We start from the raw sequence: 27,001 nt of genomic DNA, 5'->3' as shown, positions 1-27,001 counted from the left end.
ATTTTTGATCTATATTTTGACTCGACTTTAGCTCTCGTCACTCAGTAATTACCTTTTCCAAAATACAGTTAAACAATAATGCGCAGAGTCCATCCCCCTGGACTACCACCATATCAAATGGTTCAGAAATTTCTCCCATAAATTTAGTTTTAGAGCTAGTGTCGGTTAACATTTCCTTAATCACTGCCAGAGTTTTATTATCTAGCCCTGGTTCTTTTTAAACCTTTTACGCCGTCGTATCTTCTATAGGCAAAGGTTTCGAGCTTTTTACACGTGGTCAACGAATAAATAGACTCTGCGCAATCTTCAGACGTAGAAAGTAACTACGGGCGTACTTTAAGTATTATATTACCATTACTTTTCAAAATATACCGGCTGTCTCCCCAAAGAGTCGTCAGGTACATTTTCTCTGATCTTTCGGTACATATTTGAAACTTCGCTTTTATAATGTCTTCATGGAGTTGACCCAAACAAATAGTGCTAAGCACATCTTCTATGCGCAGCGCAGTGTCAATGGCAAGCGTCGGTTTGTTTTTCGTTAGAAACGGAATCCTTCTTAAAGTGGAATTTTACGCGCCCATTCGACAGAGTGGACTCACGTCAGTGTAGTGCGATATTCGTGTTACCCATATTTATTAACAGGGACGATAAAAGAGTTCTCCAGCAGGCCCCGGCCCACACTAACTGCTACCGCCATGCAGCAGCGCTGCTCAGTCGCTGTTGGGGTCCTGCACATTATTAGTGTTTTACTGCCCCTGTTAATGCATATCGGTAACACGTATACCGCACTACATCAACGTGAGTCCACTCTATCGAATGGGCACGTAAAATTCCACTTTAAAAAGCACTATAATGGGAAATTGACCCACACTTTCGGTTGCATTTGGGCGTGGCACAAAACGTTTAATGAACAGTATTTGTTCGGGTTGGCTGCAGCTAAACATGGCGAAACCGCTACTGCTATTGTCTGCCGAAACACCACAGAAAACGCTCTTGACCACTCTTATGATATGCGTCCTGTATATAAAGTTCCGTGAGACTATCCGCGGATGGTGCTGCTGTATACAGAGAAGTTGCGAAGCTAGAAAATTGGAACGAAATGCAGGAATACCTGCAGAGTGAAGACGCTCGGTGCAGGGATTGGCAGTTGATAGCGTAAACAGATGTAGCGTATTCCTCATAAATAGCTCGAAAGATCCATTATTGTATGGCTACACGATTGCAGACCCATTACTAGAACCAGTCACATGAATTTCCATTTGTCGTAAGTCCCTATGGGGCCAAACTGCTGAGGTCATCGGTCCCTAGGCTTACACACTACTTAAGCTAACTTAAACTAACTTACGCTAAGGACAACACACATATCGACGCCCGAGGAAGGACTCGAACCTACCATTAAATATGTAGGCGTATGCCTACGGAGAGATTTAAAGTGGAACGACCACACAAGACCGATCGCACATAGGGTAGATGTCGGGCAATTCCGCTGGAATAATCCTCAAGAAAGGTCGTAGCTTTCTCCCGTTCGACCAGTACTTGAATACTGCTCGTCAGTCAGGTGTCAGTACCAGACAGGATTGATACAAGATCCAAAGAAGAGCAGCACGTTTCGTCACTGGTTCGATTGCTGGGCGCAAAGTCGTCACGGAGAAGCTCAGCCAGCAAAAGTGGCAGATGTCGCTAGAGAGGCGTCGTTCACCAGTGTCTGGTTTTATGGTTGAAATTTCCTCAGAGTACGCGTGTATTTCACGACCTTATAGGTTGAAGTGGCACGTTGCAGGGCAAAATTACTCTAGAAAGCACTGAAAGACTTTTACTCAAAAATCAGTTGGGGATCGAACTCTTCTATTTTCTTTGTAAGAGAAGGTCGACAGAAAGACTGAAAATTTTTTTGAAGTAGAAATTTTGAAGTAATACGTTTTGAAGTTAAACAAGATAGTTTCCATTACGTGGAACAAAGAAGAAAGGAATTGCTTTGAAGAATCAAAATGCAGTGGGAGATAAGTGGTTTTCTGTGTTTATGAACAGGCATGCCCTGCTTCTTTCTCTTTTTTTTTGTTACAATGCCATAGACTCTCACCTAGGCAAGGAGGTGCTACATTATGAAAAAAAAGCTGTCGCACAGGAATTAATTCATTGCAGTGTGCCTCTGAAGTGTACATCCGTGAGTGAACAGTTCGCCGTCAGCAACTGAACTACGTGAACTCAAAATTAGGGAAGGAAACGTATCCCTGCCCGATAGGATTGACTCAGGACATCGAGAAAGTTCAAAGAAGGGCTGCTCCTTTTGAATTCTCCCGAAATAGGGGAGAAAGTGTTACGGACATGATACGCGAGTTGTGGTACCAATTCATTTAAAGAAAATCGTTTTCCGTTGCGGCGAGATTATTTCACGAAATTTCAATTACCAACTTTCTCCACCGAATTCCAAAATATTTTGTTGACTCCCACCTCCACAGACAGGAGTGACTGGCGTGATAAAATAAGAGACACCAGAGCTCGCATGGAAAGATTTACATGTTCATTTTCCTCATGAGTGATATGAGAGTGGAACGACCTTCGAGTAATCGTGTGGATGTGGACTGGATGATACTTAACCATGGGCCACACAAGCGATACGAAAAACAGGGGCAAAAACCACGCACACAATGGACCGTCGCTCTCTCTGCCTTGCCAAATTGGACGAGACGGGTTAGTTGAGATCTATGCGTCAATCAGTCTCCGCAAGCGCAATATGTTTCGATACAGTGTATCGATACGTGGAACTGTTTCAGTGTTTCGGAACGTCTGTGGTTCACTGTTTCGAAACAGTGGTGTTTCATTCCGCCCCTGTCTCGGATAACCGGACCAGATTCGATCTCGAGCCAGACACAGAAACTGTATCGTTGTTTCAAAATAAGGCTGTTTCAGTCAACCTTTGCTTGGAACGATCTAATTGTATCGAAAAAGTGATGTTTCATTCCGCTCTGTGTCGGACGAGATTCGGGTTCGGCACAGGTACTGAAACACAACATACCACTTCGTGAATTTGTCCGCCGCTCGTGGTCTCGCGGTAGCGTTCTTGCTTCCCGAGCACGGGGTCCCGGGTTCGATTCCCGGCGGGGTCAGGGATTTTCACCTGCCTCGAGATGACTGGGTGTTTGTGTTGTCCTCATCATTTCATCATCATCCAGGAAAGTGGCGCAATTGGACTGAGCAAAGATTGGGTAATTGTACGGGCGCTGATAACCACGCTGTTGAGCGCCCCACAAACCAAACATCATCATCACCCCACTTCGTGAAACACTTTCAAGAGTGTCGAAATCGTTTTGACAAGCAATAGCTTGAAGCTTAAGATATGCGAAAATAAAGCTTCGTTTCTAGCTGACTCTCCTATTCCGAAATGGCGTAACATCTGCTTTATAAACTCTAACCAAACAATAAAACAACGCATATTATTCACTTTCAAAATAATAAATATGTGAAAATCATTCAGTTAAATTACACTTTTTTTATAACATACGCTTCTCTGTTCATGTACAGTAATCATATTAAGAAACGCAAGTAAGCCTACAACATTTTGAATAAAAAAAGGCGTAGAGTGAAAGTTATTAGACATATACATAAATTTGATGTATGTATAATTGCAAGCAGTCTGTTTGACATATCACTGATAGTGTAATGGTGAACGGGAAGGGCTGGGAAGCATGGTGAATTTATAGTAACGGTTCGAAACACCTTGCAAGACAAAATTTTTTTCTGTTGCATTTTGTTATTTATTCGAATTATTTGGTGTTATTTGTGAGTCTGTAGACAATGTGCCTATTATCCACGATTCCCTTTGTGTGCATGGAAATTAGCAGGATGGGTATGTTGCCCATACTAACGGAATGTGGGAATCCCAGTAGCATATCCGTTGTTTCTGCAGTTTGCTCCCACCTCCAGTTCCGTTCGTGGTGGTTCTTCTGTCTTCAGCTACGGCTGTCCTCAGCCAACTGAAAAGTATGAAAGTCACACGACACGAAAGCAGCGCATTTGCTGCAGGAAATACGAAACTGCCAAGACGCCTAAGTGATAGTTTCATACTTTCTGCGATTTGATTAGCTCTCTCGCATCTCATTTGTGTTTATATGGACATACTTATACAGTAGACATTCAAGATGATAAAATGTGTAGGTTTATTAGATTACAAAACAAAACTGTTTCACTGTTTCGAAACATTACATTGTAGTGTTTCATTTGTTTCGAAACTCTTACGTTTCAGTTTGCCCATCTCTATTCTGTTGTGAAGGCGTCCACATATCTGTCGCGTGCTCTTGCCTTCGCACAGAAGCTCACGACTTTCCGCGTGACGTCACTGGCGCTATTCCCCCTCGATTCCCTGAGGCAGGGTTTTCCCCGCTCGAGGTCGATAACTCGAAAGCGCAGTCGCCATAGCAACAGGGCGGCCAGACGTGGGGGTAGTTTTGAGTGCGCGGCAAAGGGCCCTCGAAGCGTGCGTAACGTGCGCACCAGGCCGGCATAACAAGTGCCTGGCGGCGTGTGGGGGTGTGAGCGGAGTCTGCGCCGCGTTTCTCTCCATCTCGTCGTCCAGATAAACAAACTGTGCTGAAGTAGTATCTACCGAGTCTCAGCAGACACTAAGAGCGCGGTTGTATATATTTGTGTGAATACTCGTAATAGTTTCACTGATGACCGAGAAAATTATGATAGTAAGCTTAACTACGGGTTGGTCCATCTTTGGAAAGAAATACAGCCATTAATTCGACAAGACCTTACTAGGTTTCCGGAGGCATGTAGCACCAGATGTCTGCAGAGGCCGTCAGTTACCAGCCGACTGTTTGCGGTCGCAGAGATGGCGCCCGATGCTTTCATCATCTACAATATATCAGGTCAGCAACTGGAAGCAGTTAATTTCATAAATTATCGGGGAGTACGCATCAGGAGTGATTTAAAATGGAATGATCATATAAAGTTGATTGTCGGCAAAGCAGATGCCAGACTGAGATTCATTGGAAGAATCCTAAGGAAAAGCAATTCGAAAACAAAGGAAGTAGGTTACAGTACGCTTGTTCGCCCACTGCTTGAATACTGCTCAGCAGTGTGGGATCCGTACCAGATAGGGTTGATAGAAGAGACAGAGAAGATCCAGCGGAGAGCAGCGCGCTTCGTTACAGGATCATTTAGTAATCGCGAAAGCGTTACGGATATGATAGATAAACTCCAGTGGAAGACTCTGCAGGAGAGACGCTCAGTAGCTCGGTACGGGCTTTTGTTGAAGTTTCGAGAACATACCTTTACCGAGGAGTCAAGCAGTATATTGCTCCCTCCTACGTATTTCTCGCGAGGAGACCATGAGGATAAAATCAGAGAGATTAGAGCCCACACAGAGGCATACCGACAATCCTTCTTTCCACGAACAATACGAGACTGGAATAGAAGGGAGAGCCGATAGAGGTACTCAAGGTACCCTCCGCCACACAACGTCAGGTGGCTTGCGGAGCATGGATGTAGATGTAGATGCAGATGTAGAATCTGGTAGGCAAGAGAGCAACGTGAGCTCACAATCATGTTCCTCAGACCACTGCAGCACAATTGTGGCACAGATCGTTATCCTGTTGGAAGATACCACCGTCGTCGCGGGAGGCATCATGTACGAAGGGATGCAGGACGTCCGCAGTACGTGTATTCGACAGCTGCCACGGTGCCTTCGATTGCTGTCACAGGTGAGTGTTCCAGCGGCCTGTCCCGTGGCTCAGTGAACGTTTCGATTCGCCTGGATGACGGCGTAGTTGCACACGATCACTCACCTTGTGTATCTTCATCTACATGGGTACTCTGCAGACCACATTTAAGGGTCTGGCAGAGGGTTCATCGATCACCTTCACAACTCTCTATTATTCCAACCCCGTACAGCGGGAGGAAAAAACGAACACTTATATTTTTCCGTGTGAGCTCTAATATCCTTTATTTTATTGTGATGAACGTTTCTCCCTGTTTAGGTCGGCATCACAAAAACATTTTCGTATTGGGAGGAGAAAATTGGTGATTGAAATGTCGGGAGAAGATTCCGGCGCATTTGTTTTGATGATGTCCATAATTATGACCATCCCAAATCCTGCATCATTTCAGAGACAATCGCTGCCTTATTTGGCGATAATACAAAACTTGCTACCTTTCATTGAACTTTCTCGATGTATTCCGTCATCCTACCTGGTAAGTGTGGTGTGCATATTGTAAGACCTTCGGTACACACACCATCAGATTATTTGACTTGTCGCTCTAACGAAGTAGGCGAGTGTCAGCAATATGTCTCGTGGTCTTATCGTGGCGTGTTTATCTTCTGCCGTTAGGTCAGACGATAGAAATGCCACTTGCACGCTTAGAGTAGCAGATTGACGGTGACAAACTTTAAACAGAACTTTTCTCACAGATTTATTAAAATAATAACAAGCATAAAAATAACTTAACTTGGATCTGGATGCTATTTACAATGGTCAATCTGAAGTTCCTTTGGTCTTGGTACGTTAATCTTATTCTCACTTATCTCTGATATTTGACAAAGTGTCTATACATTTCTCTTCATGGCTATGTACAGGAATACGATAATCTTATTAGGCGCAGACTGAAACTTGACTATAGGCTGGTGCAGACAAATGCAGACTGAAGCAGACTGACTAATCGGAGGTCTGTACACTCGTTATAATACCTCGAGCGTTCAGGTATCACTGCGCGAGTGTGATCCGCAAGGAGAAAAGGTTTTACGCTAGCAGCAATCTCATTGGCTGCGTTACATATTAATACGCGGATCGGCGGAAGCAGAATTTGGTCTCTCTCTATGGCAGCGCCATCTCGTAGTGCGGAGACGGACGAGCGCTGCACCTGCGCTGTTGTGCTTAGCGGGGCGCGCTCTAGTGGGAAAGTTGTGTACGCGCTGACTACGCGGAACTATGTACACAACAGTAAGGATCCCAAACCGCGCAGCAGTATTTTAAAAAAAGGGACGAACAAGTGTAGTGTAGGCAGTCTCTCTGCTGTACCGCCGCAAGCAGACCGTAGACGCAGAAGACAGGAGGGATCGAGTGGTACGGTAGGCAGTCCACGAGTGTGGGAAGACTGGTCGGGGTGCGGGCTGCGGCTGTCAGCGAGGCAGACTCTGTGGTCGCGGTGGAGGTGGAGGTGGAGGTGGAGGTGACCGGTACAGAGGCACAAAGACGCCGACTGCCTGCGCTGCGGCCGCCCACACAATGGCGGTCCCGTGAGGAACGAAACTCGCCCTCCGCCCCTCGGCCACCTCACACACGTAGGTCAGAGACCAGCCTGCCGCAGCTGCGCCTGGCTGTCCGAGGGGGAGGGAGGGCACTGGCTGCAGTCGCGGTGCTCTGAACCGGGTGAACGGTTCCATGTATTTGGTGGGCGGCAACTCGGTCTTTATAACGCGTGCTATTCACACTACATGTATACTCTGCAAACTTACTGACAAAAGTGGAAAACTGGTAAAGCTCGAATGGCTACAAGAGAAATACAAGGACTACGGGAAATGCACGACTATGGGAAAGATAGATGCGGCTGCAAAATACTAACGCGAATTCTTTACAGACGAATGGAGAAACCGACCTCGGGGAAGATCAGTTTGGATTCCGTAGAAATATTGGAACACGTGAGGCAATACTGACCTTACGACTTATCCTAGAAGCTAGATTAAGGTAAGGCAAACCTACGTTTCTAGCATTTGTAGACTTAGAAAAAGCTTTTGACAATGTTGACTGGAATACTCTCTTTCAAATTCTGAAGGTGGCAGGGGTAAAATACAGGGAGCGAAAGGCTGTCTGCAATTTGTACAGAAACCAGATGGCAGTTATACGAGTCGAGGGGTATGAAAGGGAAGCAGTGGTTGGGAAGGGAGTGAGACAGGGTTGTAGCCTCTCCCTGATGTTATTCGATCTGTATATTGAGCAAACAGTAAAGGAAACAAAAGAAAAATTCGGAGTAGGTATTAAAATCCATGGAGAAGAAATAAAAACTTTGAGGTTTGCCGATGACATTGTAATTCTGTCAGAAACAGCAAAGGACTTGGAAGAGCAGTGGAACGGAATGGATAGTGTCTTGAAAGGAGGGTATAAGATGTACATCAACAAAAGCAAAACGAGGACAATGGAATGTAGTCGAATGAAGACGGGTGATGCTGAGGGAATTAGACTAGGAAATGAGACACTTAAAGTAGTAAAGGAGTTTTGCTATTTGGGGAGCAAAATAACTGATGATGGTCGAAGTAGAAAGGATATAAAATGTAGACTGGCAATGGCGAGGAAAGCGTTTCTGAAGAAGAGAAATTGGTTAACATCGCGTATCGATTTAAGTGTCAGGAAAACGTTTCTGAAAGTGAAACTTCCTGGCAGATTAAAACTGTGTGCCCGACCGAGACTCGAACTCGGGACCTTTGCCTTTCGCGGGCAAGTGCTCTACCAACTGAGCTACCGAAGCACGACTCACGCCCGGTACTCACAGCTTTACTTCTGCCAGTACCTCGTCTCCTACCTTCCAAACTTTACAGAAGCTCTCCTGCGAACCTTGCAGAACTAGCACTCCTGAAAGAAAGGATATTGCGGAGACATGGCTTAGCCACAGCCTGGGGGATGTTTCCAGAATGAGATTTTCACTCTGCAGCGGAGTGTGCGCAGTTTTAATCTGCCAGGAAGTTTCAAATCAGCGCACACTCCGCTGCAGAGTGAAAATCTCATTCTGTTTCTGAAAGTATTTGTATGGAGTGTAGCCATGTATGGAAGTGAAACATGGACGATAAATAGTTTGGACAAGAAGAGAATAGAAGCTTTTGAAATGTGGTGCTACAGAAGAATGCTGAAGATTAGATTGGTAGATCACATAACTAATGAGGAGGTATTGAATAGGTTTGGGGAGAAGTGAAATTTGTGGCACAACTTGACTAGAAGAAGGGATCGGTTGGTAGGGCATGTTATGAGGCATCAAGGGATCACCAATTTAGTGTTAGAAGGCAGCGTGGAGGTTAAAAATCGTAGAGGGAGACCAAGAGATGAATACACTAAGCAGACTCAGAAGGATGTAGGTTGCAGTAGTTACTGGGAGATGAAGAAGCTTGCACAGGATAGAGTAGCATGGAGAGCTGCATCAAACCAGTCTCAGGGCTGAAGACCGCAACATCAACAACAGATGCAGCATATAGAAACTTAAACGTGCTTTTAGAGATAAGAGAAGCAGTCCAAAAGATTGGAAAATTGCACAGGTGACACCAGCACTCAACAAAGCAAACGGGAGTAACCCACTGGATTACAGACCCAGATCTCTAACGTCGAATTGTAAGAGGATTTTGGTACATACACTGAGGTGATAAAAGTCGTTGGGATAGTTCCTCATATCACGTCGTTCACGTGATGTTGCTTGTCTGTTAGCACTAACAACGCTACGCGAACGCCGCTGCTCTCGATCGTTAAGTGAAGGTCGTGGCCACTGCGTTGTCCGTGGTGAGAGGTGATGCCTGAAATTTGGTATTTTCGGCACACTCTTTACACTGTGGGACCTCGGAACATCGGATTTCCTAATGATTTCCGATGGAATGTCCCATGCTTCCAGCTCCAACTTCCAACCCCCAGTTCAATGTCTGTTATCTTCCGTCGTACGGCCATAAACACGTCGAAAACCTTTTCACACGAATCACCTGAGTGCAAGTGACAGTTCCGCCAATACACGACCTTTTATATGTGTACGCGATACTACCGCCATCTTCAAATGTGCGCCGGCCGGAGTGGCCGAGCGGTTCTAGGCGCTACAGTCTGGAACCGCGCGACCGCTACGATCGCAGGTTCGAATCCTGCCTCGGGCATGGATGTGTGTGATGTCCTTAGGTTAGTTAGGTTTAAGTAGTTCAAAGTTCTAGGGGACTGATGACCTCAGAAGTTAAGTCCCATAATGCTCAGAGCCATTTGAACGATTTTTTTGCAAATGTGCATATCGCTATACCATCACCGTTGTCAACGCCGTGTACACTGCATTCGAAGATTATCAATTACCTCGATGGTCTACTGCCACAGAGGCAGCAAGGAATCAGGAAGTATCGCTCTTGTCAGATACAGCTGGATCTTTATTCGCAGGTAGTAAAGATTGCTATCAACAGAACATTTAAAACTGATTCCATAGTTCTAGATGTCCAGAAGGCTCTGACACCGTTCCTCACAAGAGACCTCTAATCAAATTTCGTGTCTATAGACTATCGCTCCCGCTATGCGACTGGGTCCCAGATTTCCTTAGTAGGATCGCTGTACGTAGTAATCGACGAAAAATCATCGAATAAAACGGAAGTGATATCCGGCGTTCCCCAAGGAAGTGGTACAGGCCCTCCACTATTCCTAATCTACACAGACGGTTTGGAAGGCAATCTGACTTATCATTTGCGCATCGTGCTGTCATTTACCATCTAGTAGAGTCATTAGAGGAGCAAAACCAATTGCAAAATTACTTACGAGTCGATATCTTGTCTCCGAATAAGGAAAAATGTGACGTCATCCGCTTGAGTACGAAAAGAAATCCGATGAATTCCTGTTGTACGATAAATCAAACAAATTTAAAGGCTGTCACTTCAACTAAAATACCTAGCAATTACAGTTGCGGACAACTTAAATTGGAACGATCACATAGACAATGTTGTCGGGAGGGAAAACCAGAGACTGTGTTCTATTAGCAGAACACTTAGAGCCGGCCGCGGTGGTCTAGCGGTTCTGGCGCTGCAGTCCGGAACCGCGGGACTGCTACGGTCGCAGTTTCGAATCCTGCCTCGGGCATGGGTGTGTGTGATGTCCTTAGGTTAGTTATGTTTAAGTAGTTCTAAGTTCTAGGGGACTTATGACCTAAGATGTTGAGTCCCATAGTGCTCAGAGTCATTTGATTTTTGAAGAACACTTAGAAGATGCAACATGTCTCCTAAACAACAGTGCCTACATTACACTTTGTTCGTTCTCTGCTAAAGTGTTCCTTTGCTGTATGGGACACTTACCAGGTGTTTGACGGAGAACATCGAAAAAGCTTAAACATGGGCAGCTCGTTTTGTATTATCGCGAAACAGTGGAGAGAGTTCCACGGATATGATAATCGAGTTGGGATTGCAATCATTAAAAGAAGGACGTTTTTCGTTGCGGTTGAGGAACTTTGTTTACGGTGTTAATTTCTACTTCTTCTAGGGCTACAAGCAGATAAAGACATGTTATGTAGACACAGGCAGCAGATAAACTAATTCCTGTTTTTATTGTACGAGTCGTGTAGCTTAAGCCACGACACACAAAACAGGGAATTATTGAGTCAGCAAAACTGTACAAGTTCTTTTGCCGTGTGTTTGTTTCTCGTTTCTGCCGGCATCGTTATTAAATTGGTACTCGTCGTTTTTCCCATTTTCTGTAATAAGGCAGTATTTGGAACCAATGCAAATTTTACGAATAGAGATGACACCAAAAAGGTTTATATAAAAACGATAAGTTTTAGCACTGTTGCTGCGGTTAATGGATATTTCGTTTTTTTTGCTCGGTTTTTAGTAAAAAGTAAAAAAAGAACGTTATAACCGAGACCAGAGAAATACCGGTTATTCAGAATTAAAATACCGATATCGGGTTTAACCGATCAGTTTTCCCCGTCGCTAGTACTTAGTTCACAGGGATGCGCAAACTGCAGATTCAGACGTGCTCGCTCCGACACGCGTATCGTCTCGTTTGCGCAGCTGGTGCGCTTCTGCATTGACCCGCCGGGTTTGCTTCAGCGCGCATGCGCAGTGGCCAGTCAGCTCGGTGTCCCCTGAGGGCACTACTTTCGCTATCGACCTCGGCGAGATGCGATGCGATACGATACTCTCGCCGCCCACTCGAGACGACTCTTCGCTGCACTGCAGATAGGCGAGCAAGTCGCTGGCTGTGCATTTCCCTGACCCAAAACCAGGAGCCGAGACAGCTCGCTGGGGATCAAATCACGAAGATCGCGTAGCAAATGTTCTGCATTTTGAGGGCAAAAGCTTTCTGCACTACTGTTCGATGTGAACATGTAAAAACAAATGACAGAAACAAAAGACAGACACAGGAGTGGCATCAAAATTCAGGGTGAATGGGTATCAGTGATAAGATTCGCTGTCGACATTGCTGTCTGCAAAATGAGGAAGAACAGCAGGAAATACTGAACTCAATGGACAGCCTATTGATCACAAATCTGGACTGAGAGTAAACTGAAGAAAGAGGATAGCAATGACGAGCAACAGAAATAAAATTGGTAACTGAAGAAAAAAAAATTGTTCAAATGGCTCTGAGCACTATGGGACTTAACATCTGTGGTCATCAGTCCCCTAGAACTTAGAACTACTTAAACCTAACTAACCTAAGGACATCACACATATCCATGCCCGAGGCAGGATTCGAACCTGCGATCGTAGCAGTCGCGCGGTTCCGGACTGAGCGCCTAGAACAGCTAGACCACCGCGGCCGGCAACTGAAGAAACTTCACAAGCCAAGATCGCTAGGAAAGCATTTCATTCGATTACCGGTTTCGACGTATCCCAGATCCCCTGGTTACAGCAGAGCTCTGCCGAATCCAGTAAAATGCTTTCTTAGCGATCTTGGCTTGTGAAGTTTCCTTGTTTCCGTACGACGCATATCGCCCACATACTGACGATGTGAAGTATATGTAAGAAACCAGCAGACCAGGCAGTGCTTCGTGTTGACATATACGTGTGGGACTTGCACATACATTCTAATCTCCTTCCCCCAATCTGTCTGCACATCTCCTCCTCTTCCCTCACTCTTTGCCCTCTTATCTTTCCCTCTGACCCTGAAGCCTTATTTATTGCGATTGCAAACGAAACCTTGATCAGGAACTGAAGTCGCTTTAAATGAATGGGTAAATCGGTTGGGATCATTGGTATGGGGTGCGACAAAACACCTCTCCAGTTGCTACATGTGCTGGATAGAAGGCCGGCCGGTGTGGCCGTGCGGTTCTAGGCGCTTCAGTTTGGAACCGCGTGACCGCTACGGTCGCAGGTTCGAATCCTGCCTCGGGCATTGATGTGTGTGATGTCCTTAGATTAGTTAGGTTTAAGTATTTCTAGGGGACTGATGACCTCAGATGTTGAGTCCCATAGTGCTCAGAGCCATTTGAACCTTTTTTTTTTTTTTGTTTTTTGCTGGATAGAAGCTTCAATAGCAGTCCTTCGTGTAGTTTTAACCTGCGAATGGAAAACAATAGCCGTCTATAATGGAACGAAAGGCATTACCATTGAGACGTTTTAAAAATCCCGTTGCAGACAAAGCGAAGCTGTAGCGGCCAGCGTACTAGAAATGTTCTTCGTTATCAAGTTCTGAGTTAAATAAATGTTACAGAGAATTTCTATTTTGCATACTATGTTTCGTAAATTGGATACTGTACTTGAACATTTTGCATATTTCTAACTAGGAATATTTCATAATTTCAAGGGTATTTTGACGATTACATGTAAATGAAATTTTTTCGATATTACACTACAAACAAATTTCATTTTTTGTTTTAGTTTCTGTAGAAAATTGGCGAAATGAGTATCTGGGTAATGCCAGGCATGCCAACCGGCAGAATTATAAGGACATATGTAAAGAATATTGTATCCACCCAAGATGTACCAGAATATTGTAGTTAATACGTTATGTGATGATTGCGTTTTTAAATGCCGAACGAGTAAATAAATAAGAGGCACTGAAGCATTGTTCCCACGATGCTTGCGCGAGTTGGCGGAAGAGGCCGTCATACTGTATGTGGTACAATGGCAAATAAAAAAGAAAACGCTTCTAAATCGTTAGAATGTGGTCATATTTGTGATCGGAATGTAAAATGAATTTTTCACGTCGTTATGATTTATCGTGCAAGCGACCCGTGGAACACGAAAAACCAACTGACGTGCTTGCTTGTGCGCCCGAATTTCGTCTCTCAATTAACTGAATCAGTACCGTAAAAAGGTCATACTTTGATCGCCGTGGTTACCACTCATGCACCAAAAGTTCTACAGCTCTCTGCCGTCTCCCAGTTTGGTGTCATACATTGTTTGGTGGTAAAGTTACATCAATCCGCCCGGTTGGCCGTGCGGTGTAACGCACGGCTTTCCGGTCGGAAAGGAGCGCCTGGTCCCCGGCACGAATCCGCTCGGCGATTTGTGTCGAGGTCCGGTGAGCCGGCCAGTCTGTGGATGGTTTTTAGGCGGTTTTCCATCTGCCTCGGCGAATGCGGGCTGGTTCCCCTTATTCTGCCTCCGATACAGCCGTCTTCAGGCTGCTGCCTCGGAGTGTAGCGGCAGTGGGGAGTCTGGTGCGTCGCAAGGTACACCCCAGGTGTTACATGCTTCACCCACTGTCCCTGCTGTCGAGACATCTTCGCGGGTACCGGGCGCGGTTGGGCCACCCTCTCCCCAAGGGGAGTGGCGGGTTCAGCGGCGTTCGCGGCGCACGAGGCGGAAGGTCAATGTGGAGGCTGGCCGTGTGGCATCGCCCGCTCTGCCTGTGAGGGGACATGTGGCTGCTCCTTCAGCAAGGTCCGAGCAGGCACACGGGGGGAGGGGTTTATTAGTTATTGGGAGCTCCAACGTTAGGCGGGTGATGGAGCCCCTTAGGGAAATAGCGAGAAGGTCGGGGAAGAAGGCCAGTGTTCACTCTGTCTGCTTGCCGGGGGGTCTCATCCGAGATGTGGAGGAGGCCCTACCGGCGGCGATAGAGAGCACTGGGTGCACCCGACTGCAAATTGTTGCTCATGTCGGCACCAATGACTCCTGCCGTCTGGGTTCAGAGGTCATCCTCAGTTCGTACAGGCGGTTGGCGGAATTGGTGAAGGCGGAAAGCCTCGCTCGCGGGGTGGAATCAGAGCTAACTATTTGTAGTATCGTTCCCAGAACCGATCGCGGTCCTCTGGTTTGGAGCCGAGTGGAAGGCTTAAACCAGAGGCTCAGACGATTCTGCGGAGATCTGGGGTGCAAATTTCTCGACCTCCGCTATCGGGTGGAGAAATGTAGGGTACCCCTGAATAGGTCAGGCGTGCACTACACGCCGGAAGCGGCTACAAGGGTAGCGGAGTACGTGTGGAGTGCACATGGGGGTTTTTTAGGTTAGAGAATCCCCTCCCTAGGCCCGACAAGACGCCTCCTGAGACGCGGCAAGATAGGAGTAGGCAAAATGCAACAGGGAATAACAATATTAATGTGCTAATAGTAAACTGCAGGAGCTTCTATAGAAAGGTCCCAGAACTGCTCTCATTAATAAACGATCACAACGCCCATATAGTACTAGGGACAGAAAGTTGGCTGAAACCAGACGTAAACAGTAACGAAATCCTAAACTCAGATTGGAATGTATACCGCAGAGACAGGCTGAACAGTGAAGGGGGAGGCGTGTTTATAGCGGTAAAAAGTGCAATAGTATCGAAGGAAATTGACGGAGATCCGAAATGTGAAATGATTTGGGTGAAGGTCGCGGTTAAAGCAGGCTCAGACATGGTAATTGGATGTCTCTATAGGCCCCCTGGCTCAGCAGCTGTTGGGGCTGAGCACCTGAAGGATAATTTGGAAAATATTTCGAGTAGATTTCCCCACCATGTTATAGTTCTGGGTGGAGATTTTAATTTGCCGGATATAGACTGGGAGACTCAGACGTTCATAACGGGTGGCAGGGACAAAGAATCCAGTGACATTTTTTTAAGTGCTTTATCTGAAAACTACCTTGAGCAGTTAAACAGAGAACCGACTCGTGGCGATAACATATTAGACCTTCTGGTGACAAACAGACCCGAACTATTTGAAAAAGTTAACGCAGAACAGGGAATCAGTGATCATAAAGCGGTTACGGCATCGATGAGTTCAACCGTAAATAGGAACATTAAAAAGGGTAGGAAGATTTTTCTGTTTAGAAAAAGTGACAAAAAGCAGATTTCAGAGTACCTGTTGGCTCAACACAAAAGTTTTGTCTCAAGTACTGATAGTGTTGAGGATCAGTGGACAAAGTTCAAAACCATCGTACAATATGCGTTAGATGAGTATGTGCCAAGCAAGATCGTAAGAGATGGGAAAGAGCCACCGTGGTTCAACAACCGAGTTAGAAAACTGCTGCGGAAGCAAAGGGAACTTCACAGCAAACATAAACATAACCAAAGCCTTGCAGACAAACAAAAATTACGCGAAGCGAAATGTAGTGTGAAGAGAGCTATGCGAGAGGCGTTCAATGAATTCGAAAGTAAAATTCTATGTACTGACTTGGCAGAAAATCCTAAGAAATTTTGGTCTTATGTCAAAGCGGTAGGTGGATCAGAACAAAATGTCCAGACACTCTGTGACCAAAATGGTACTGAAACAGAGGATGACAGACTAAAGGCCGAGATACTAAATGTCTTTTTCCAAAGTTGTTTCACAGAGGAAGATTGCACTGTAGTTCCTTCTCTAGATTGTCGCACAGATGACAAAATGGTAGATATCGAAATAGACGACAGAGGGATAGAGAAACAATTAAAATCGCTCAAAAGAGGAAAGGCCTCTGGACCTGATGGGATACCAGTTCAATTTTACACAGAGTACGCGAAGGAACTTGCCCCCCTTCTTGCAGCGGTGTACCGTAGGTCTCTAGAAGAGCGTAGCGTTCCAAAGGATTGGAAAAGGGCACAGGTCATCCCCGTTTTCAAGAAGGGACGTCGAACAGATGTGCAGAACTATAGACCTATATCTCTAACGTCGATCAGTTGTAGAATTTTGGAACACGTATTGTGTTCGAGTTTAATGACTTTTCTGGAGACTAGAAATCTACTCTGTAGGAATCAGCATGGGTTTCGAAAAAGACGGTCATGTGAAACCCAGCTCGCGCTATTCGTCCACGAGACTCAGAGGGCCATAGACACGGGTTCACAGGTAGATGCCGTGTTTCTTGACTTCCGCAAGGCGTTCGATACAGTTCCCCACAGTCGTTTATTGAACAAAGTAAGAGCATATGGACTATCAGACCAATTGTGTGATTGGATTGAGGAGTTCCTAGATAACAGGACGCAGCATGTTATTCTCAATGGAGAGAAGTCTTCCGAAGTAAGAGTAATTTCAGGTGTGCCGCAGGGGAGTGTCATAGGACCGTTGCTATTCACAATATACATAAATGACCTGGTGGATGACATCGGAAGTTCACTGAGGCTTTTTGCAGATGATGCTGTGGTGTATCGAGAGGTTGTAACCATGGAAAATTGTACTGAAATGCAGGAGGATCTGCAGCGAATTGACGCATGGTGCAGGGAATGGCAACTGAATCTCAATGTAGACAAGTGTAATGTGCTGCGAATACACAGAAAGATAGATCCTTTATCATTTAGCTACAAAATAGCAGGTCAGCAACTGGAAGCAGTTAATACCATAAATTATCTGGGAGTACGCATTAGGAGTGATTTAAAATGGAATGATCATATAATGTTGATTGTCGGTAAAGCAGATGCCAGACTGAGATTCATTGGAAGAATCCTAAGGAAATGCAATCCGAAAACAAAGGAAGTAGGTTACAGTACGCTTGTTCGCCCACTGCTTGAATACTGGTCAGCAGTGTGGGATCCGTACCAGATAGGGTTGATACAAGACATAGAGAAGATCCAACGGAGAGCAGCGCGCTTCGTTACAGGATCATTTAGTAATCGCGAAAGCGTTACGGAGATGATAGATAAACTCCAGTGGAAGACTCTGCAGGAGAGACGCTCAGTAGCTCGGTACGGGCATTTGTCAAAGTTTCGAGAACATACCTTCACCGAAGAGTCAAGCAGTATATTGCTCCCTCCTACGTATATCTCGCGAAGAGACCATGAGGATAAAATCAGAGAGATTAGAGCCCACACAGAGGCATACCGACAATCCTTCTTTCCACGAACAATACGAGACTGGAATAGAAGGGAGAACCGATAGAGGTACTGAAGGTACCCTCCGCCACACACCGTCAGGTGGCTTGCGGAGTATGGATGTAGATGTAGATGTAGATACACTATGTCGGCGATTGCTGCGCAAACAAGTTCTCCACGTATGCGTACACCACCATTACTCTACCTGGCAAACATAGGGTTACACTCGTCTGGTGTGAGACATTCCCTGGGGGGTCCACCGGGAGCCGAACCGCACAATAACCCTGGGTTCAGTGTGGGGCGGCGGAGGGGTTGTGGACCGCTGCGGCTGCGGCGGGGACGGAGCCTCTCCGTCGTTTCTAGGTCCCCGGTTACCGTAACATAACATAACGTAACATACTTCAATATGCTCTAGATGGCACCGTGTAGTGCCGATTTTCTTGCGCAACAGTTGGCGAAACTGTTGCGACTTATAACTGCATACGGAAAAGTGTGCTGAAATCAGGTTGTGCAAAGTCTGCCTATACCAATTAACTGCAAAGTGGTCGGTGTTTTCAAGTATATCGTGTATGTCACTCGATTAATCCTCAAAACAGACCCCTCATTGGTGTTTTGTGCACTTGCACATGTCTGCCACTATGATTTCTCTCTTTCAGGACTACTTTGACCACCGGTGATTATTACCCCAGGACTACAGATAAACAATTCATTAAACAATGTTGATGCCAATGGCAGTGTGAAAGTAGGGAATACAACCGTCAACTATCGGTACACAGACGGAGCCTCATTTGTAATTGTTAATGTGCCGGTAACTAAGAAAGACAGATGTTAGTCATATTTGGTAAAATTGCGATTGTGTGGGTCAGGCGGTGATCCAAGTGCGACATACAAAGCAAAATGTCTCCGGAAACAAGGAATGACTTTTGTTTTGGCCACAAGAGTAAGATAATCTTAATTCTAGCTGCTATGGTTGTTTTGAAAGGGACATTTAGGTCTAAAATGGATGAAACTGAAAGTACTGTGGCCAGCTAAATTTAGAGTTACGCCATCTCAGTACCTTTCATTATTTATGGTGTTAAGACAGCAACCAGCCACAAATTTACTTTCAGTTCCTTTATTCAAAGGGTACCGTTACCGGTTTCGAATCGTTGTGATTCATCCTCACACGGTTTACACGCTTTCTTTATGACATGTGGTGTGTTTTCAACAGATTAATTGTCCTAAAATATAAATAATACATAATTAGAAACACGCCACACACAGATGATTGCGTTACAGATTTTCGTTGCATGTGACTTACGTGAAACGTCGGTTTGGAGTGTTTGTTTTCGTAACATTCGTCCAACAGATCTAAATGCATTCCCACTGCATTCTTATTGTTGCACACGTAAATTGTTCTCACTGAACACTTTATATTTGTCACTGAAAAAATTTCTACCTCGCACCACATGTTTAGATACATACAAAGAGCTTACAAACATATGAGTATTACAGATGCTATGATATATCGTAACATTTGACGATGATGTTTGGGAAGGATCATATATTCATTTACGCAACTGTAATGCCTTTTACAATAGTACAGACATTGAATTTTTGAGTTTATATTGTTAAATTAATATATATATATATATATATATATATATATATATATATATATATATATATGGAACTGTATAGGTAAAATAGTATATTATTTAATTACATTTAGCATAATGAGGATTATAGTAACATATAAATTTGCTGCTGCAGATCAACAATAAGAATGCAGTGGGAATGCATTTAGATCTGTTGGACGAATGTTATGAAAACAAACACTCCAAACTGACGTTTCACGTAAGTCACATGCAATGAAAATCTGTAACGCAACCATCTGTGTGTGACGTGTTTATAATTACGTATTATTTATATTTTAGGACAATTAATCTGTAAAAAACACACCACATGTCATAAAGACAGCGTGTAAACCGTGTGAGGATGAATCACAACGATTCGAAACCGGTAACGGTACCCTTTGGACAAAGGAACTGAAAGTAAATTTGCGTCTGGTTGCTGTCCTAACACCATCAACATTTGTCTTCAAACAACAGCCACGGTTTCCATCGTGTCATCATACGACAAAATTGCACCTTTCATTATATTTCTGATTTTGATGATCGATGTCATTGTTGTATGTAGGGTACTAGGTTCGTTTATGAAGCTTGACAAAGCTCTGAGAAAACTTTAGATCAATGCATTTATTTGTGCATGGCCAAAGTTTCATTGTGTTTTTGAAATACTGACCGCTAACGGAATGGAAGACGACAGTTGTGCTGGAAGTACAGGTCAGTCAGGTGTGTCGCCAAATCCATGTCATCTTCATTGGCCACCTACATTTTTTTCCATTACTTCCTCTGCATTGTAGGAAACGTATTGTACTAACTGGCATGTAATCCTTTGATACAATCCAATGTTTATTAACATAAAAATCGCAGAGATTAAAAAACAATCACGATAATCACTTCTCAGTGTGAATATCTGTCGAAGTATTCCCCGTTTACTTTTTTGTGAAAGTATGACAAGCTCTTTGTTTGCAGTAAGTATCGGAAACAGGAATACAGGAATGGAAACGATGGGGATGTGAATCGGGCACCACGCGACGGTGGGTTAGTCGCGTCCGCTACACGGCCGTGTAATGCCAGTTTTACACGATGAACGAACTTGTAATCGATTGACAACCAGTTGCGTTAATAGCGGTCGTCTATTGTATGAACGGGCCCACTATGATGATGGCGCGGGGTAACCCTGCGGTCTCAGGCGCCTTGTCACGGTCCGCGCGGCTCCCCCCGTCAGAGGTTCGAGTCCTCCCTCGGGCATGAGTGGGTGTGTCGTCCTTAGCATAAGTTAGTTAGATTAAGTAGTGTTTAAGCTTAGGGACCGATGACCTCAACTATTTGGTCCCGTAAGACCTCACCACAAATTTCCAGCAACGACGGGCGATAGTTTTAGGGATAAAGGAGTAAGGCCAGTTTTAAATTCGGTACTAGTAGCTTCCCTGCGCATGCTCCCTGCTATGGTCACATCTTAGCTGCTTGCCGGCTCTGCCATATTGCTTACCGTATCTGTTTCTGTTTCTGTTTATGGCCGTTTCTCTCAGCAAGTGAGTACAGTGCACTTTTCGTAAACATTTTCACGGAAGTTTTTAAATCTTCGTAAATTTCATAAATAATTAATGATACGCTAATGCGAAATCACGACACGCTTGGTAACATTTTATCATTTACACACGCTGTGACAAGATCTTGTACAAGTTTATAGTTCGGGCCTAGTACGTTTGGAGCGCTTCAGTCGACTATAATATTTCTTGAAGACTTTCATTCATCGTGTGAAAAGGGCTTAAGGGGGGTAAGACGTGAAACGGGCCGACTTGGAGCGGGTGAGGCACCACAGGACATTTTAATTTGCACTGTCTATACTTTTACAAATAAATTCATAAATCTTTGTCAGCATGACCAGGAAGGATTCAGGATTCACACTCGTAGCAGTGGAAGTTCAAAAACATAACAAAATATTTTTTTTTACATGTGAAATTTCATCATTTTTTCACTTACTATTGGCTGCACTTGTTGCTATAGGTACATTTTTCTTCACATGTAAGGGAGATTCTTCGATGAATTTTGCACAGCAAACAAACCATACTTACAGGTGTATGAAACTCTAGAATTTCCCAAATCTGTTAAAAACTGTGGTAAAAATTGAGATAAATAACTATAAAATTCGAGTTTTCTCTTAACACGAAGTTTAAAACGTAACAGCCCATTCATTTTTCCATAGATTAAATAAATTGTAGAGTTTCATACACCTGTAAGTATGGTTTGTAAGCTGTGCAAAATTCAACGAAGAACCTCTCTTACTTATGAAGAAAAGTGTACCTATAGCAACAAATACGGCCATTAGTAAGTGAAAAAAAATGAAATTTCACATTTAAAAAATATTATTTTGTTACGCTTTTGAACTTGCTCCGCTATGAGTGTGAATCCTGAATCCTTCCTGGTCATGCTGACAAAGTTTTATGAATTTATTTGTAAAAGTATAGACAGTAGAAATGAAAATGTCCTGTGGTGCCTCTCCTCGAAGTCGGCCCGTTTGACGTCCCTACCCCCCTTAACAGCGGTAAGTTTTGGCCAGCGGCGCGGCCTCGTACGGGTGGGCTTTTCGTGAAAAGGACCGCCGAGACGACGCCGACGCCGACGCCGACGCCTGGGCGTCTCGCGGGCGCCGGCCGCCGTCTTGTCTGGCAGGCGTCGCCCCACGGGCGCCGGACCGGCGCTCTGACGTCACCGGTCCCGCCGCGCAGTCGCCGTTCGTTCGACCTGCGAGCTATCGATCCCGACCGCCCCACCCCCGCCTCACATCACCGAGCAGGGGCGGAGGCGCGTGTAGCCACGAAAAGGCCGCAGCGATCCACCGAAACGACAACGCCGAGCTGCCTTCAAAATTTCGAAGAGTGTGTTATACTCAACATAAGGGGAAGCTTTCTCTGCATCTACAAAAATTTTCTAAACGAAGGCTTACGTCTCACGAATCTGTCTTTTAAGATATGTCATACGGCCAGTATTCCATTGCGTGCTCATACATTTCTCCAGTAATACTCACCGAGCATGGCCCCTATCACTTTCTTCCATTTTTCGATAAATATTTCGTGTCAGTATGCTCCAACTTGTTAAACTGACGGTTCTGTAAGATTCATGCCTGTCAGCATCTAGCGTTTTTCGAACTGGGATCGCTGTGTTCTTTTTAAGGTACGACGCTCTTTCGCCTGTCTCATGTGCAGTACCTTACACACCAGGTGGGGTAGTTTTGTCATGGTATATTCTCCCGAATAACCCAGAATTATGAGGGAATGTTTTCTGTTCCAGGGGTTTTTTTTCGATTTGAGACTTCCAGTGCTCTGTCAAAATCTTCTTTTGATAAAATTTTTCCCATCTGATCTTCATCGAATTTCTCTTCTCTCTCTCTCTCTCTCTCTCTCTACACACCGAGGGAGGTGATGCAATGGTTAGCACACTGGACTCGCATTCGGGAGGACCACGGTTCAAACCCACGTCCGGCCATCCTGATTTAGGTTTTCCGCCATTTCCCTAAATCGGTCCACGCAAATGTCGTGATGGTTCCTCTGAAAGGGCACGGCCCATTTACTTTCCCATCCTTCCCTAATCCGAAGCCGGCCGCTGTGGCCGAGCGGTTCTAGGCGCTTCAGTCTGGAACCGGACGACCGCTACGGTCGCAGGTTCGAATCCTGCCTCGGACATGGATGTGTGTGATGTCCTTAGGTTAGTAAGGTTTAAGAAGTTCTAAGTTCTAGGGGACTTATGACCACAGCAGTTGAGTTCCATAGTGCTGAGAGCCATTTGAACCATTTGAACCTAATCCGAAGCCGGCCGCTGTGGCCGAGCGGTTCTAGGCGCTTCAGTCTGGAACCGGGCGACTGCTACGGTCGCAGGTTCGAATCCTGCCTCGGGCATGGATGTGTGTGATGTCCTTAGGTTAGTAAGGTTTAAGTGGTTCTAAGTTCTAGGGGACTGATTACCTCAGATGTTAAGTTCCATAGTGGTCAGAGCCATTTCCACCGTAATCCGAGCTTGTGCTCCGCTTCTAATGACCTCGATGTCGACGGGACGTTAAACACTAATCTCCTCCTCCTCCTCCTCCTCCTCTCTCTCTCTCTCTCTCTCTCTCTCTCTCTCTCTCTACAGTGATGTCTACAATTTCGTTTACCAGGGCATTTCATTCACTCGTGGATATTGCGACCGGAAATTAAGCGTTTCCGGACACATGTCCACATAACATCTTTTCTTTATTTGTGTGTGAGGAATGTATCCTGAAAGTTTGGCCGTACCTTTTTGTAACACCCTGTAGATGAGGGCGGGCCAAACGCTACAGAGTGTGCAGACGTGCAGAACTGCTGCACATGTGCGCACGTGTGCGACAGCGACATCTGTTATGAGACATGTGTCCTAAATGAACGGCGGCAGCTCCACTTCCCTGTGGTACAAGCAAGAGCGCAACATATCCAGTCTCATTTACTCCTGGTGACCGTAAGCTAAGCAGAGAAGTACTGAGAAATGGCAGGTACTGTGAAAAAGCAAAGGACGGCAGATCTATGTTCTCAGTCGTTTAAAAATGACTGGGAACTGCAATTCTTTTTTGTAGCCGTTGGTGAACACTCACAGTGTTTGCTGTGCCGCCGAATAATAGGCGTCCAGCATAAATTTTCAATTGAAAGACAATACATATCACAAAGACGAGTGTAGTGTACTCAACAGTGAAGAACGGCAAGCAAAATTAAATGTCCTTCAGAAAATGGATGAGACACATCAACTCGATTTTACTGTACGTCAGAGTCACTGATACTTCTTGAACTCTTAGTTTCTTGTGTTACATTTATGTCTGTTTTACTGTACGCTTACAATGTACTGTTTTCAATTTTCCAGAATGACAACCACACTAAATCTTCAATACGAGCAAGTTTTAAAATCGCATTAAGAATTGCACAATCTGGGAAACCCTTTTCCGAAGGGGAGTTTGTGAAAGGGTGTCTGATTGATGCTGCAGAACTTGTGTGTCCCTCGAACGTTATCAGGTTTCAAGAAATCAGTCTATCCAAACAAACAGTGACAAGACGTATCAGTGCTATGGCCGGCGATCTGCGCAGGCAGCTAATAAATAAGGCTAAATACTTTGTTGCTTTCTCTGTTGCGCTCGATGAAGCAACAGATGTTACAGTTACAGCCCAGGTTGTGATGTACATACGAGGTGTCGATAACGCACTTTGTGTAACAGAGGAGCGACATCCATGCGTAGAAACATGCACTACATGAACGCTGACGGCTGCGGCGTGCACGCTGTGACCCGGAAGTTGCACATGTGCAGGAGCACCGCAAGCGTGCAGAATTTCTGGCCGGCCCTGCTGTAGATCAATTGTCAATGCATAAACTGTATGTGGCGCCTAGCTAGGTCGTAGCTACTGACTTAGCTGAAGGCTGTGCTAACTAGCGTCTCTGCAAATGAGATCTCTCAAGCTATAAGCAGGCGTCTGGACCTGATGGGATACCAGTTCAGTTTTACACAGAGTACGCGAAGGAACTTGCCCCCCTTCTTGCAGCGGTGTACCGTAGGTCTCTAGAAGAGCGTAACGTTCCAAAGGATTGGAAAAGGGCACAGGTCATCCCCGTTTTCAACAAGGGACGTCGAACAGATGTGCAGAACTATAGACCTATATCTCTAACGTCGATCAGTTGTAGAATTTTGGAACACGTATTGTGTTCGAGTTTAATGACTTTTCTGGAGACTAGAAATTACTCTGTAGGAATCAGCATGGGTTTCGAAAAAGACAGTCGTGTGAAACCCAGCTCGCGCTATTCGTCCACGATACTCAGAGGGCCGTAGACACGGGTTCACAGGTAGATGCCGTGTTTCTTGATTCCGCAAGGCGTTCGATACAGTTCCCCACAGTCGTTTAATGAACAAAGTAAGAGCATATGGACTATCAGACCAATTGTGTGATTGGATTGAAGAGTTCCTAGATAACAGAACGCAGCACGTCATTCTCAATGGAGAGAAGTCTTCCGAAGTAAGAGTGATTTCAGGTGTGCCGCAGGGGAGTGTCGTAGGACCGTTGCTATTCACAATATATGTAAATGACCTTGTGGATGACATCGGAAGTTCACTGAGGCTTTTTGCGGATGATGCTGTGGTATATCGAGAGGTTCTGACAATGGAAAATTGTACTGAAATGCAGGAGGATCTGCGGCGAATTGACGCATGGTGCAGGGAATGGCAATTGAATCTCAATGTAGCCAAGTGTAATGTGCTGCGAATACACAGAAAGATAGACCCTTTATCATTTAGCTACAAAATAGCAGGTCAGCAACTGGAAGCAGTTAATACCATAAATTATCTGGGAGTACGCATTAGGAGTGATTTAAAATGGAATGATCATATAATGTTGACCGTCGGTAAAGCAGATGCCAGACTGAGATTCATTGGAAGAATCCTAAGGAAATGCAATCCGAAAACAAAGGAAGTAGGTTACAGTACGCTTGTTCGCCCACTGCTTGAATACTGCTCAGCAGTGTGGGATCCGTACCAGATAGGGTTGATAGAAAATATAGAGAAGATGCAACGGAGAGCAGCGTGCTTCGTTACAGGATCATTTAGTAATCGCGAAAGCGTTACGGAGATGATAGAAAACTCCAGTGGAAGACTCTGCAGGAGAGACGCTCAGTAGCTCGGTACGGGCTTTTGTTGAAGTTTCGAGAACATACCTTCACCGAGGAGTCAAGCAGTATATTGCTCCCTCCTACGTATATCTCGCGAAGAGACCATGAGGATAAAATCAGAGAGATTAGAGCCCACACAGAGGCATACCGACAATCCTTCTTTCCACGAACAATACGAGACTGGAATAGAAGGGAGAACCGATAGAGGTACTCAAGGTACCCTCCGCCACACACCGTCAGGTGGCTTGCGGAGTATGGATGTAGATGTAGATGTAGATATAACGAGTGAACCATTCCTATGGAAATCGGCCGTAGAACTGTGCAGTGGGCTAGCTTGTCTCGTAAGACCAGCCGAGTGGCGGCGCTCGGTCTGCTAGCGTCGACAGTGGCGACTCGCGGGTCCGATGTGTACTGGCGGACCGCGGCCGATTTGGAGCCTACAACCTAGCAAGTGTGGTGTCTTGCGGTGAAACCGCAGATAATGCGCTGTCTCACAAGGCCAGGAGTGTGATGGAGTGGTTCGAGGAACACAGTGGGAGTTTCAGTCGATGTGTTGCCACCCCAACTCGCCAGATCTGACACTGATCGAACACATCTGGGATGTGTTTGACAGTGGCGTGAGAGCTCGTCGGTCCCTTCCGCGGAAATTACGGGAATTAGGTGTGTGCGGATGAGGTGGCAACTCCCTCCATACCACGGCCTCATTGCTTCCCTGCCACGATGCGTCTCAGCTGTTGTCTGCACCAAAGGTAGACATACAGGCTATTTGTAACTTCCTGGCAGATTAAAACTGTGTGCCCGACCGAGACTCGAACTCGGGACCTTTGCCTTTCGCGGGCAAGTTCTCTACCAACTGAGCTACCGAAGCACGACTCACGCCCGGTACTCACAGC

At 45.3% G+C, this 27,001-nt stretch overlaps 1 protein-coding gene across 1 annotated transcript in view; it reads right to left on the bottom strand.

Moving 5' to 3' along the window:
* Nucleotides 1-27,001, bottom strand: part of LOC126106691 (fasciculation and elongation protein zeta-2) — a 439,064-nt gene that overhangs the window by 292,795 nt on the left and 119,268 nt on the right. The gene's annotated exons all lie outside the window — the stretch shown is intronic.

Source organism: Schistocerca cancellata, chromosome 10 (assembly GCF_023864275.1).
Source record: "Schistocerca cancellata isolate TAMUIC-IGC-003103 chromosome 10, iqSchCanc2.1, whole genome shotgun sequence".
Lineage (NCBI taxonomy): Eukaryota > Metazoa > Arthropoda > Insecta > Orthoptera > Acrididae > Schistocerca > Schistocerca cancellata.
This window is presented reverse-complemented; position numbering and strand designations above follow the sequence as displayed.